Consider the following 13,086-nt stretch of genomic DNA (forward strand, 5'->3'; position numbering starts at 1 on the left):
ACACACACAAAAAAAGCATCAGTCATACTAAGCACCCATCTGGAAATTAAATGTCAAAGATAAATGCAAGAGAGGGGAAAAAATCAAATGAGAAAAAGTCAGTGTGCTTTCAGGAAGACACAGTCTGTTCTGAACAAAATTACCAAAGAAATGAGATATTTGCTGAATACCAAACACTTGCTCTGAATGTTTTTTTTTTCATATTATGACCACCTAAATGTCTGTAAAATACAATCTTTTTGTAAACTCTCAAAAAAAAAAAAAAAAAAGTATGATGTCTTTCAGGGGAATTCAACAGAGGAAAAAATCCCTACACTTCCATTTTCTATCTTACGGATTGCAATAATTAAGGAAAATCTTAATCATTATATCTCTATATGAATATGTACTTTTCCTTCTGTTTCTTGAGTGAATTTCCGCCCTCCATGCACATCTTGCATGTGACTGTCACTAGATAACTGATTAAAAGGGCCACACTGAAAAATGCAAACTTCTATGTGGTTTTCCAAAATGCAGCAAATAACCAGATTTATATGTGAAAAACTAGCAAGCCCAGAGATAACAGATCTGAAGAAATGGCTACGTAGAACCAGAACTCCAATTCCTTTGGAGGAAAATTAAAGGTTCTTCTCTGTATCTTTTATTCCAGTGGCTTCCTTCAAACTTTTTAAACCTGCATCACTACTACTGACAACCTCCAGAATTATCTGTGTGGGGATATTCAAACTTGTGTGGGAAGTAGGGCCAGTAGCTGAGCACTGAGCAGGCTGAGAGAGCAGCTCTGGAGGATCCAGGAGTTCCCAGCTGCTCCTCTGGGAGTTGTGGCACAGGCAAAGGAACAGCAGGAACAGCTGGCAGCTCCATGGGCTCACATCCCACTAAGGGAAGTGCCTGGGTGCATCTGCAGGGCTCCAGTGTAGAGCCTAAAGGCTGAACTCCAGGCATCCTTGCAGTGAAATTTATCAGAGTTTTATTATTATTATTATTATATTATTATATTGTTATTATTATTATAGTTGTATTAATTTATTTTTATTTTATTATTTATTATTATTATTATTTTTATTTTATTTTTACTATGTTATTTCATTTTATTATTATTTTTATTGCTATTATTACTGCCTCACCTGCTGGCGCTTTGGTGACCTGAGGTCCCTGATCCCGTCCTCACAGAGCTGATGTGGGAAATGGAAGTGTGCCTAAAATCTCCCAGACACGTTCTGTGGCACAGCATGCACACACACATTATCTTTGTTTGATGGAGTTTATCAGCTGTTAGGTCACTTCTCATTTGTCTCTAATGTGAAGCTGTAAAATCTTGAAAAATTCACATCAAATTCAAGTTGGGCACCTTAATCCCAGACTGTGCTGGGTGCAGGGGTCAAGCCCACTTTTGTCACTTCTTATATCAGAAGTGGAGAAGCACAAGCACAAAGTAATGAGGAATAAATAGTTATGGAGCCATGCCTATCCCCTGAACAATTGTTTACTCCTGCACTCCTCATTTCATTATGCACAAGCTGGTGGCAGGATGAAGGGGCTGCTGTAAAAACTTTCATGATCCCTTCCCAAATCTGCAAGTCTAAACAAGGTGAAGGTGTCATTGAGTGCTACACAGCAGCATCAGGGTTTAATGCTCTGCCTAACCTGAGCCTCTCTTATTTACACTAGGTGAGAATTAATGGCTGATTCACACTTTATATGCCAGATTTGAACTTTTTTGTTTCCCACAATTCTTTAATCTGCACGAAATTCCAGTATTTGAGCCTCTGGTGCCTCATTGATTTGCCCCTCTGCATGGAGCTGTCACAGCTCCTTTTTGATTCACAACTGAGAGAAAATTACTGCAATGCTCAATGCATTTTTGATTCTTTGGAGGTACCTGAGAATCAAATGCAGATCAAATGCCTTGATCCAGCCCAGCACTTTTATTCCACAGAGAAGAAAAGCATCTTTACAAATGTACTGGGTGAACGAGACTGGTAATTCCATTAAGTTATTGAGAAAAAAAAAATCGCAAAACCAACAAAATTAAATATCTGACCTGATTTTGAAAAAGAGTAGGAAATACAAGAAGATGCAATTTCCTTGAAACTTTAAGAAAACACTTATAGATCTCATAGTACAAAGGTGAAGTTCAGATTGTTCTTACTTTTAGTGACAATGTAAGACAGAAAATAAATTTTCTACCTAATTAGCAGGAAATTTCCTGAGATAGCCATTAGGGGAAAAGGCCTATGAAAGGAGTACCATGATCAATTAGCAGGGATGCATTCTTAATTAAGTTCAAGCATTAGGAATGGTATATGCTGCAATGTTACTATTGAATTAATAATTTGTAAATAAGACTGGGGGTAGAAACTGCAGTTTACAATTCTTATGGAGAATCCACTCTAAAAGCAATTATATATTATATTTATTTTTAATTTGGCATTTTATGACCTTTAACCTAAACTAATTAAACTCAATAATAAGATTAGAAAACACAGTGTCTGTCCAGTATAGAAGCACTTAAAAAATTAGCTTTGCTTCAGAAGTGACCAGCCAAAATCATTAACATGAGAGCATCACTAGAATGAAATATTTATTCAATTTCTGCTGAAGAAATGAAAGCAACTTTTAAATTATTTTGACCACATACAGGGAAGGAGTAGAAATATAAACATGTTTATTCTGCTGCTTCTTTTAGCACACAATTCCAGCATTCCCTGACACCCCTGTGATGGGTCTACCTTCACCACAAGTACCCTTTTATTAAAAAAAACATTACTGGGAATGACATTTTATGAAAGTTTCACCACTCTCAAAGCCCTTCTGCAGGAAAACACAATTTCTAATCTAAGAACCAGATTCTTTCTAGGGCTCTTTTTTGTTCCTACAGGTACAAGAGAGCAGCCAAGAGCAGGAGTGACCCCAGACATTGCCTCCAAGAGGATTGTGCTGGACATCCCCTGCTCTGGCACCTGCACAAAGCCCTGCACATCCCTGCCCTTTGCAGCTTGTAGGGATGTCAGTGGCACACAAAAGCACTTAATGCTTTCCTCATTCTGCTGGGAAGAAGAACAAGGTTTCTCCTGGCTTTCCTATATAAATAAAGATCAAGAATAAAATATTTACTTACAAAGAGTGTTGTGCTGCTTTTCCAGTGGCATTTCAATTTTCAGGCTGGGTGACCTTCAGAGGCTCTCTCCAGCCTCTGTGTTTCTGTGGTTCCAGTTTTCTATTTGCAATATTTCCTCCAATTTGGGGGCAGTTTAACATGCTGGCCATAATCTCTAACACCCTGATGTGAGAGAGGAGCTATGGAAAGTGGTGCTCACTGCTTAGTGTGTAAGCAGAAATGAAATCATATAAAGAATTTTCTACAACTCTGACTGGTTTTTATTCATGTCATCTTGGAGAAGAGGGAAAATGAAATTTTAATGTTAGATTTGTAGCTATTATCACATATCCAATGACAGATATGTAGATGAGTTTTCATATTCTGAGGGCTGTTCAAGGAAGCCATTAGTCCATTCCACTTGCCTTTACTGGCACATCCTAAAATCAAAGGCTGGCTCGAGCCTTAGGGTTTATTTATATTGCAGTAGAACTGGAATTACCAAATAATCATACATTAATGTCTGGAGGGCCGTTATTTTGCCAAATCAGGGCATGAAAAATAAGATTCCCCAACTTTGCAATACCTTTGGCTGTTAGGAGCACAGAGTGTGATAAACACACCAGGGAGCCACTGTCAGCTGTAACCACAATTTGGGCCCACCCCTCACCTCTCCTTGGCTCATCCCAAGCCTCCACATTTGCTAGGTGAGAAGTTCCCAACATTGTTTCCTCTGTCTCTGAGAGGAAAAGCTCTTAAAATATGAATTGGTCTCCAGCTCTGCCAGCATGACAGATCTCTGAGGCATTTTCTGCATACCAATTCCTGGCTGTCATCACGTTTTGGCATGAAGCTGTTTGGGTGCCTGCTGTCCCAGCTCGAGCTGGGCTCTGTGTGACATGCAAACATCCTGTGCAAACACAATAAATCTGATGTGTCCAACTCCAGCTCTGCTTTGCATGCACAAAGTGTGGGAGATGTGACTCACCCTGGAAATCTGATGCTGGGCTGGGGAATCTTGGTGATTCCTTCACGCCCTGAGCAGGGACCACAGGAACACAGGGTATAAATAGCAGCAGATATAATTTTCTCTGGGGTTTCATTATTAATCTTGGATTCCTTCATGTTAACCATGGATTAGGTGGGGGAAGAAAGAGACTACCCTGAGGCACCTGTAACTTCTGGCTCAATATTGTAGTTTAGCTACCAATGCATACAAGAACGTGCATTTTCAGGAAAAAAGAACATAATTATCAATTCGCTTATTTTTGGAAGCAGAGGCACCTTCAGCAGTAAATACTAAGCACTAGCTACATCTCATTGCTGAATGCCTCATGGGGGATGCCAGAACAAGCAGATCCCAGGCTGGATGCTTTTGGCAGGATCCTGCTGCTTTCCTCACTCAGCTCATGAGGAGGCAGACTGGCAATTTGACAGGATTAGAACCTAATTTCATTTCAGCTTTTAGTCATCCATTCATTCTTTAGTATCTGATCAGCTGAAAAACGTGAAAAGTTACCAAAATAGCCAAAATACGTGGAGTATTTTTATTAATTTCAGCCTCAGAGCCATTGCTTTTCAGTGTATTCTGCATGCAGAAGTCTGTGCAGTAGTGGTCCTCACCAGTGAAGAAATGCATACTTACATGTTAATTTGGAAGTCACTCATTCATATTCATGAAAAATTGCATATACAATATTGGATGTACCCTAGCCAAAGGCATCTATCCTCAGAATATGCCTTGTTAACTTTCCAAGGAAATGGGACCTGAAGATATTAGCAGAGATGAAGCATCTGGTGATGGAGCCATTTTTCCAAATGCCTTTGACTGAACTGCATTGCTACAGCAGGTATGCAAGAGTGCACGCTGAATGCATTCTCAAAGTGACCCTGTCAAGCTCAGAGTGACTGCATCTTCTCCCCCTGAACTTTTGATCAAATGCTCATGATTACATGCTGATTTTGTCAGAAACTCCATCCAGGCATGAACGGTGTACCCGCTGCAGCAAGGTCGTGATATCACAAGTTTCCACCCCACGAAATAACCTGCCATTAAGAGCTCATTTTTACCCATTGATTGCCAAAGCTCCTGTGGAATGCATCCACGGGTGTTTTCTTTTCTACACACAGGTGAGCAGATGCTCTGGTTGCCAGTGAATGCTAAGAGCCCAGGGAATTGCAGAGGAGCATTCCCTATGCACAGCCTGGGGTGTGAAATGATCCAGGCAGCACATCCAGCTCTGGGATAGGGAGAGCTCCCATGCCCTGGTGGGGCTCAGTTTCTCACACCTCTAGCACTCTGACTATCCATATTATCACTGCATTTATCCTATCAAAGTACAAATTTGGGACAAACCAACCCCTGTATATTCTTGCCTCCTCTGCACATTGGTTTGTTGGAATGTAGATACATTATATTAGCAGGGCACCTTGTTCAAAGCTGATATTCCCTCTTTAACCTTCTTTCCATATTGTTTTTCTAACTCTTTTCTATTGTTTTTAGAATAGGAGGAATGAGACAATCTAATTGTATTAAATAGACTTATGACAGTAGGGAGATATTTTTGAGGCATCCCATCTTTTACTTCGATTGTTCCTTCTTAGAATCTTAAGTGCTTATTCTTACTCCACTTGAACACTTCAGTTTCTGTTTCCTTTCTCTTTGGGAAAAAAGGAACAAAAGAAGTAAAACCAGACTTGTGTTTTATTCTAGTAGTGCTTCAAATTCATCAACAGAAACTGCAAGAACAACTGGTCACTGCCTGCAAAATTTGCAGCAGCTTCTAAATCAGAATATATTAACTCTGAACAGATTTTAAAATGTTCCCCACAAAAATGTCAATAAATTTATTTCCTGGAAGAGGTTTGGTTTGGTTTTTCATTGGCTTTTTTCCCCCCAAAGTTGTAAATCCTCCCCTTCTGTTTCCTCACCACACTGCCCTAATCCATTACTTTATTCTTTATATTTTGTAAAAGTGTAATTACCAAAGTGAAACTGTTTCATACAGATATGAAGAAATAGATAATGTACTTTTCACAGAACACGTTGTAGCCTAAAACTGTTTAAAACCAGCAGTAACAGCAAGAGGGGATGACAAAGAGTTCATTTCTTCACCTGCAGAACCACACCACCACCACCACCATAAACTTTTATGACCTTCAGTAGAAACTTGGCTTTACCTACTGAAGTACAGAAGAAAACTGTCACATGCATTATTTCCTAACTGCATAGTCCAGACTTTTTTGTCCTTGATGTGCCAAAACTATTGGCAGCTTCTGTTGAGTGCTGAAAGCCAGAATTTGCTCTTGAACCATTTACCTCTAAGCTCAGTCACAGAGCTCTTGAGCTGCATTCCCTATTTCTCCACTTTAAGTCATAAAACCTCATATGAGGGATTATGCAGAACCCTTGAATTAAAAAAAAAAAAAGACTGAAAGGAAACAACTTGTCATCACATTTTCTATAAACTGCACTTTTCATCCTCATTTACTGTTTGTTTCTTGTTTCTTTTCCTGAACTGAATATAATTCTGGCAGTCCTTTTTTGTCTGCAGTCTAAATAGGTCCTTTCTCCTTGACACTTAGGCAGTTTTACCTGGCACAGCATTAGGGGGTAAATGCTTTTAATGAGGCTCCTTCACCTGTGCGGCATTTGAAATTTCTCCCCAGGGAGGAAAGAGTGGTGCACCCCACAGGGAATATTTTGATTTACTATTGAGCCTCTTTTGCATAACAGGCCACAGAATACGGAGAGAGCAAAGTACTTATGCTGTTACTGAGATTTAATACTGCTTTTATGAAGGGTTCTATGGCTATTTTAGGAGGAAGGTACAAAGGGTTTGTTAAAAATAGAAACAAAAATCATTAGGTATTAAAGGCAGTGGCAGAATGCTTTGATCATTTCACGGAATCCCTCATTCCTGAAGGGGCTGTGGATAAAGCACCTGGTGGCAGTGTCTGAGAAAACTGCTGCAGTTTGGAAAGAGCTCAGTGTTTAGCTGGGCAAAATCAGTAAACTCCTGACAGATGAGTCTCCTTGAGACAGCTTTTATGAAATGCTCAAGGAACCAGTTCTGCCCAAGCCACTGAGACATGAGGAAATATTTAATAAATGCTGAGCTTTCCTTAAAGTCTCCCTCCTCGGCCCCTCAGTCTCAGAGGAAAATACTTGCTTACAATTATTTACCTCATAACTTCCCAGTCCTGTCAGCACATACAGAGCAATCACATTTCCTTGTACGCTGATTTCACTGCACCCCTCAAGCTGAGGAACATATTCTGATTATTACATGTTGTCAGACCCATGTTACAAAGACATCTGTCAGCACAGGCCAGGTTTGACACGAGCATGAATCCTTGCCCAGCAGCTGAGCGGAGGGCCTGTTACTGAGTTAGAAATCTATTTGATGTAACAGGAGTGTTTGATGTACCAGAGTATGACACGGTGACAACATCACTGATGGCACAAGCACAGGGTGTCAGAGCAGCTGCTGCTCAGCTCTGCAGAGTGCTCTGACGCGGCTGCAGCCCTGCCAAGGACTCTCCCGGCCACCTCCAGCGGCAAAGCTGAGCCCTGCTGCCCTGCCAGCCTCCCTCGGCACCATCCTGCACCTTCCCCAGCCTCGACTCTCCACGGGAAAAGCAGCTGGGCTCTAAATCGCCTCTGGCTCATCACACACTGAGAGTGACACAGAGCTTTGTTCTAAATCTCAGCTCACTCCTGCCACAACATGGCACTTGGGCTTGGAGGCTCTTCCAAGAGCTGCTCTCTTTTAATCCCTGGGCTGGGGTTACTCCTGCCTCTGTTCCTCCACGTGTGTTAACTCCTTCTCTGTGATCCTTTAGCTCCATTTCCTCAGCTTACAACAGCTGTATCTGTCTGACTCAGCTCTATATTGAATTTTTTGCCCTATGGTAAATATAATCACGCCGAACAAATTGAGATTTAATTCAAAAAGCAAGATTTTGTCTGAATGAAAAACATCAAAACTGTTTCCTGACAATGATGGGACTCACAGACCGTCCCTGCCAGGATTCAGAACAGAACATGCTCTTGTCCAGATTTCTCCTACTACCAGCACAGCCTTTCCCACAATATCACACCAGACCTGAAGAACATTTTTAGGAGAAGCTTCCAGCAGTTGCCTTCCATGTTGGATTTGAGCTACAAGAGTCACAAATCTGCCAGAGCTACAATCCTGTAAGTAAGTTTTATAACAACCAGAGTTCCAGGCAGGGTTAATGAGGAACAGCACTATCACATGGACTCACAAAATAGATATGAAACTATTTTACATCTTATAATAATTTTTTTAATGCAGGACTTGCTAAAGTAATTTTCTCATGCCATTATCAGAATAATAGGGCAAACGTATCAGAATAAAAATAAATTGTTTGATAACACAGAATTGTAACCCAGAAAAAAAAAAAGCAAAACTCTCTTTTTTTTTCTTTTTAACTTAACCTTTTCTCTTTTTCTGTGACAATTGTTAGACACTCCAAAATTGCCACTTGAAGTTGTGTAGGGTTTTTTGGTAGGTAGGAACTGAATCTGAAGCATATGCCAAAGCACAGCAGGTTTTTGCATATTCACATAAGCTCAAGAACAAATTTCTTTTGGTCACATTTTTCCAGTGCTTTTATTTTTGGCTGATTTTTGCCCATAAAATGTTTCAAATTAAAGAGACACTTGTCTGACACATTGTCTGCAATAGTGCCTCTGAACACAGTGATTTGCTCAGTATTGACTTAAAGAGCAATTTATTCAATGAAAAGACTCTGAGGAAAACTAGGATGCTTCAGGAATAGCATGAAGTATTGACCTAATCCAAACTTGCTTAGACAAACTGGCAATATCTAAATTGAAATAGTACGTCTGGAGGCAAGAAGAAAAAAAAACCTGGTGCCTCTACAATTTACATATCCTCCCAAGTAGCAGCATAAAATAAAGCCTGAGCTGCTGCTGCAGTGCAAACCTTCTGGCTGTGTGTAAATCTGCAAAAACCCAGGCAGCACATCCTGGGCTGACACAGCCTTCAGAGAGAGGAATTTACAGCAGCACAGGAGCCAGCCCTGCTGGGGTTTTCTGGAAAGCTCTGCAAGCCCAGTTTGTGTGACCCCAGGATGGTGCCCTGGTCTGGAATCACTGGGGCCAGGCTTGGGCTCACTGACCCAAAGCTCCACAGGCACTGGAGGAGCCCCAGAGTGAAAGGCACTTCACAAATGTGCTTTACTGTTGGGGAAGATGAAACAGGAAAGCCTTATAAATAGGATTGCCTGGCAAAAGATTTTGAGAATATGGAAAGTATAAGTGAGATTGAAATGAAAGCAAGCTTTGAGATCCCTCAGTTACTGAACAACTGGAAAACAATGGCATGGCCACTGAAGGTGACCCCCTTTTGATGGAACAACACCCTCTGCTTGCAGACAGGCCCAAGGGTCAGAGCAGACCCTGCTAGCTTGGCAGAAGGGGGCCAAAGAGGAGTTTTTAGGGTTTAAAATGTAACACAGGATGGTAATGTAATTATTCTTATAGGCTGTATGGAAATGCTGTAGGATTTGTATCTTGTACTAGGTTGGTTAGTGAGAATCAGAATATTCAGCATAGAGGAAGATTTATGGGGTTGTAACGGAAACTTCGCTCTCTTACCCTCTCTTTTACTCTCTCATCCTCTTTACCACTCTCTTGCCTTCTCTCTCTTTACCTCTCTCCCTCTCTCAGGCCTGCTCTGAGCTGTGCCTGGCAGCTCCCAGCAGGCCCCTGCACTTGGCCCTTTGCAATAAACCCCAAATTCCAGGACCTGCCTTCAGAGATCTCTGCCCCCATCCCTCCCCGCCATCCTACCCCCCGATGCTCCAACACTTCACCAGTGATTCCTGAATTCCTGCCCAGCAAGTCCCACCCCACCCTGCACATCCCTCTGCGCTCTGTGAAGGCTGCACATCGTTTTTCAATACACCCTGCCATTGAAAATCTATTTGCCACCTGTACACACTCTCTGTTATGCCCCAAAACCAGCTCCACTCAGCATTTCTCCAGTGAATAGTTTTGAAGCAAAAAATGCAAAAAAAAAAAGTCCGCTTAGTGTGACTGCACTTGTAATAAAACAGGTTTTTCTTTATTGTTCTTGTTGTTCTTCTAGATCACTGCAATTTTTTTTTTTTTGGCTTTTCTGCTTTCATTTCTAATTGAGTATTAGAAGGTAATTGGTTTGTTTCTATTAAAAGTTAAACAAAAAGTAAATTATTTACCATTTTCTACCTAAGATCACATGGAAAACACAGTATTTGAGATTGCAGATTCATGAGTTTAATCTCAGACTCTGAGTTAATATTATGGAATCATATATGAACAACAATAATCAAGATTGCAGACATTATTATTTTATGTTTAAGGGCATTTTCATTGAAAAGTTGACTACTGTAATGCAATAATCCTACACTTTGGAGTGAGCTTTATGGGTATAGCTTTATGAATATGCATGGCAGAGCTGTTTTTCTTTTTCTAACTTTATATAAAAAGTCTCATATGCTAATTCCCTCTGCAGAGAATCTCTGATGAGCCCTGAATTTACTTCTAAGTTTTACTCCCATTTATTACGGACTAACGTCAGAACACTTTTTCTCAGCGCTCAAGAACAAAGTTTACTGTGCTCAAAGGTCAAAATCACTCGGAAAAGTCCAAACAAAACCCAGAGTATTCAGAATATGTAATGGCATAATGACCCACTATCTGTTTTTCCTGTAAACAGCGTTAATTTTAATAATATTTTCACACTAATATCTGGTGCAAAGTTAGTCATTCTTTCTTGATCTCTACACTGGGTCATTCTGCTTACAAAACCCCCATGCAACAACTTCTTCTACTCACACTGGTAGTTTTAACCAAAACTTTTAAAGATTAGGTCAAATTTCCGGCTGGATATTTAGGAAATGCCACTTTCAAACCCTCACCCTGAACCTGAACGCTTTGAAATTGTGGTCACCAAACCTCCCTGTGCACTGGCAGATCCCCCATGGGCTGCAGTGCCAGCAGGTCCAGCTACACATTGCCCTGAGATCCACAGGATTGCGGGGTGCTGCTCTCATTAAAACCAATTAATCTCCTCCCCAGCTGATGGTTTAGCAGCCACCTCACCCCTGCCCTGCCATGGGCTGTGCAGGAGCACCTTCCTTGCCCAGGGAGATGCTGCTGCTGTGTGTGCAGATTGTCTGATGGTCCAAGGAAGCTTGGCAAAGATCTGCCCTGGGTTTCAGTGAACGATTCCCAAAAGTGTTATTGGAAAATATCCACAGACGCCACACAGTTTTGGATATCTTGGATTTCTGCTTATTGGCCTTGACACAAGTGAATGCTTGGTGTTTTTGTTGTTTTTTGGGGGCTTTTTGCCTTTTTTTTTTGCAACATAATTACTTTGAATCACTTCCAGTAGAATACACGGTGCAAGATGTAAAAATGTATTTTTATTTTTCTCTCCCATTTTTGCCCATGTGGCGGAACATCATTGGTATTATAAGGAGATAATATAGCACTGTAAGTACTGGATAAAACACTCAGAGTGCCTCCAGGTAGGTGTGATTATTATCCTACACCTAACCCTAATTTATAATACTCTGTGGGTTCCTTACTACTTAGAAATGATATTTTACACTTTTAGATAATGTTCTAAAGTTATTGATGCTAGCACCATGCTTAATTTTAACCACTTTGGTTCTAGAAAGTATTTTGGTTGATGTTCTCAAATTTTCTTTCTCACCTCAACTTCACTGGCTTCTTTGGATGAAGCAATAAAATGTTCTTATTTGTGTTATTGCAAAAATAGAAGCCCTAATTACCAACTAAAAAAATGCTCATAAAGAATAAAATACAGGCAAATGGAAGACATTTGACATGTGGTTCCTTCCACAGTAGGATGGAATAAAATTCAAGAAATGACAAGATCTCAAAGAAAACCCCAAGCATGGCTGACTTTTAAAGCATCTCAGGTAAGATGAGAATGGCTTCAAACTAAAAATGTGTGATTAAAAGCTTGGTAACAAGAGTTTGAGCTGAGCTCAGGAGCTGGAGAGGGGTAAGATTGAGAGAAAGAGAGCTCCAGACAACCTTAATTAGAATATTGCATAAACCAACAGAAAACAAAGAACAGAAGCTGAGTTTCCAGGAGTTAGGTGATTTTAAAGGCTGAGAGGCTTAAGGCTCAATCATGTTTTTATTGTCAAGGGAAATGAGAGATAAAAACAGGGCAAGACATACAAGGAAATGTGATGGGACAGGCAGAACAGGTAGATGAGGAAGTAGATGAGAAACTTTTGTAATGAAGGATCTTTGTGATGGAGAAAGGATGTCAAACCAACAGGAAGGCACAGATAAACACCTCAGTTTGTCAGGTTTTTTCCCAGAAGAAAGTGACAAGATATTATGCAGATTTTATGATATAAAAATAAATGGAAGCACGGGAAGAATAAGAAGGAAGCACAGATTTGAGAGAATTTTAAAACAAATCCAAAAAATGTTGGGTGGCACATGCAGGCAAAAGCTGATGGCAGCATTGAATAAGAGATCTGCAGAAAAGAAGCAACAACAGCATGCCTAAAAAGAAGAAGAGTGCTCAGTGAAAAAGGAAACAAAAGCTATTTTGGTGCAGAGAAGTTTTGTAGTAGGGCTGTAGATTAAATGAAAATGAGAACAAGGAAATAAGCAGCTCAAAAGAAATTGGCCATTACCCTGTAAGCTGAAGTATCCAGAATAAGTGCAGAACATTGCAAGGCAGAAAACAAAGAACCACGTGGAAATCCACTGCTGCTAACGGGGAGAGCTGATTGAGGAGCAAATGTCAGGGAGCTGGAGCGAGAAGGGGCAGAGAAGCTGTTTGCAATCCCTCTCTGGGGAAGGGACACTGTGTGAAGAGAGCAAACTTGCTGGAAAAAACCCAAACAGCTGGGAAAAACCCCAAACAGCTGGGAAAAACCCCAAAGAGCTCTGATCC

The 13,086-nt window shown here is 40.6% G+C and overlaps 1 protein-coding gene across 4 annotated transcripts in view; it reads right to left on the minus strand.

The window, feature by feature from the left end:
- Nucleotides 1-13,086, minus strand: part of PCDH11X (protocadherin 11 X-linked) — a 420,711-nt gene that overhangs the window by 63,178 nt on the left and 344,447 nt on the right. The gene's annotated exons all lie outside the window — the stretch shown is intronic.

The sequence above is a fragment of the Camarhynchus parvulus genome, chromosome 4A (assembly GCF_901933205.1).
Source record: "Camarhynchus parvulus chromosome 4A, STF_HiC, whole genome shotgun sequence".
Taxonomy (NCBI): domain Eukaryota; kingdom Metazoa; phylum Chordata; class Aves; order Passeriformes; family Thraupidae; genus Camarhynchus; species Camarhynchus parvulus.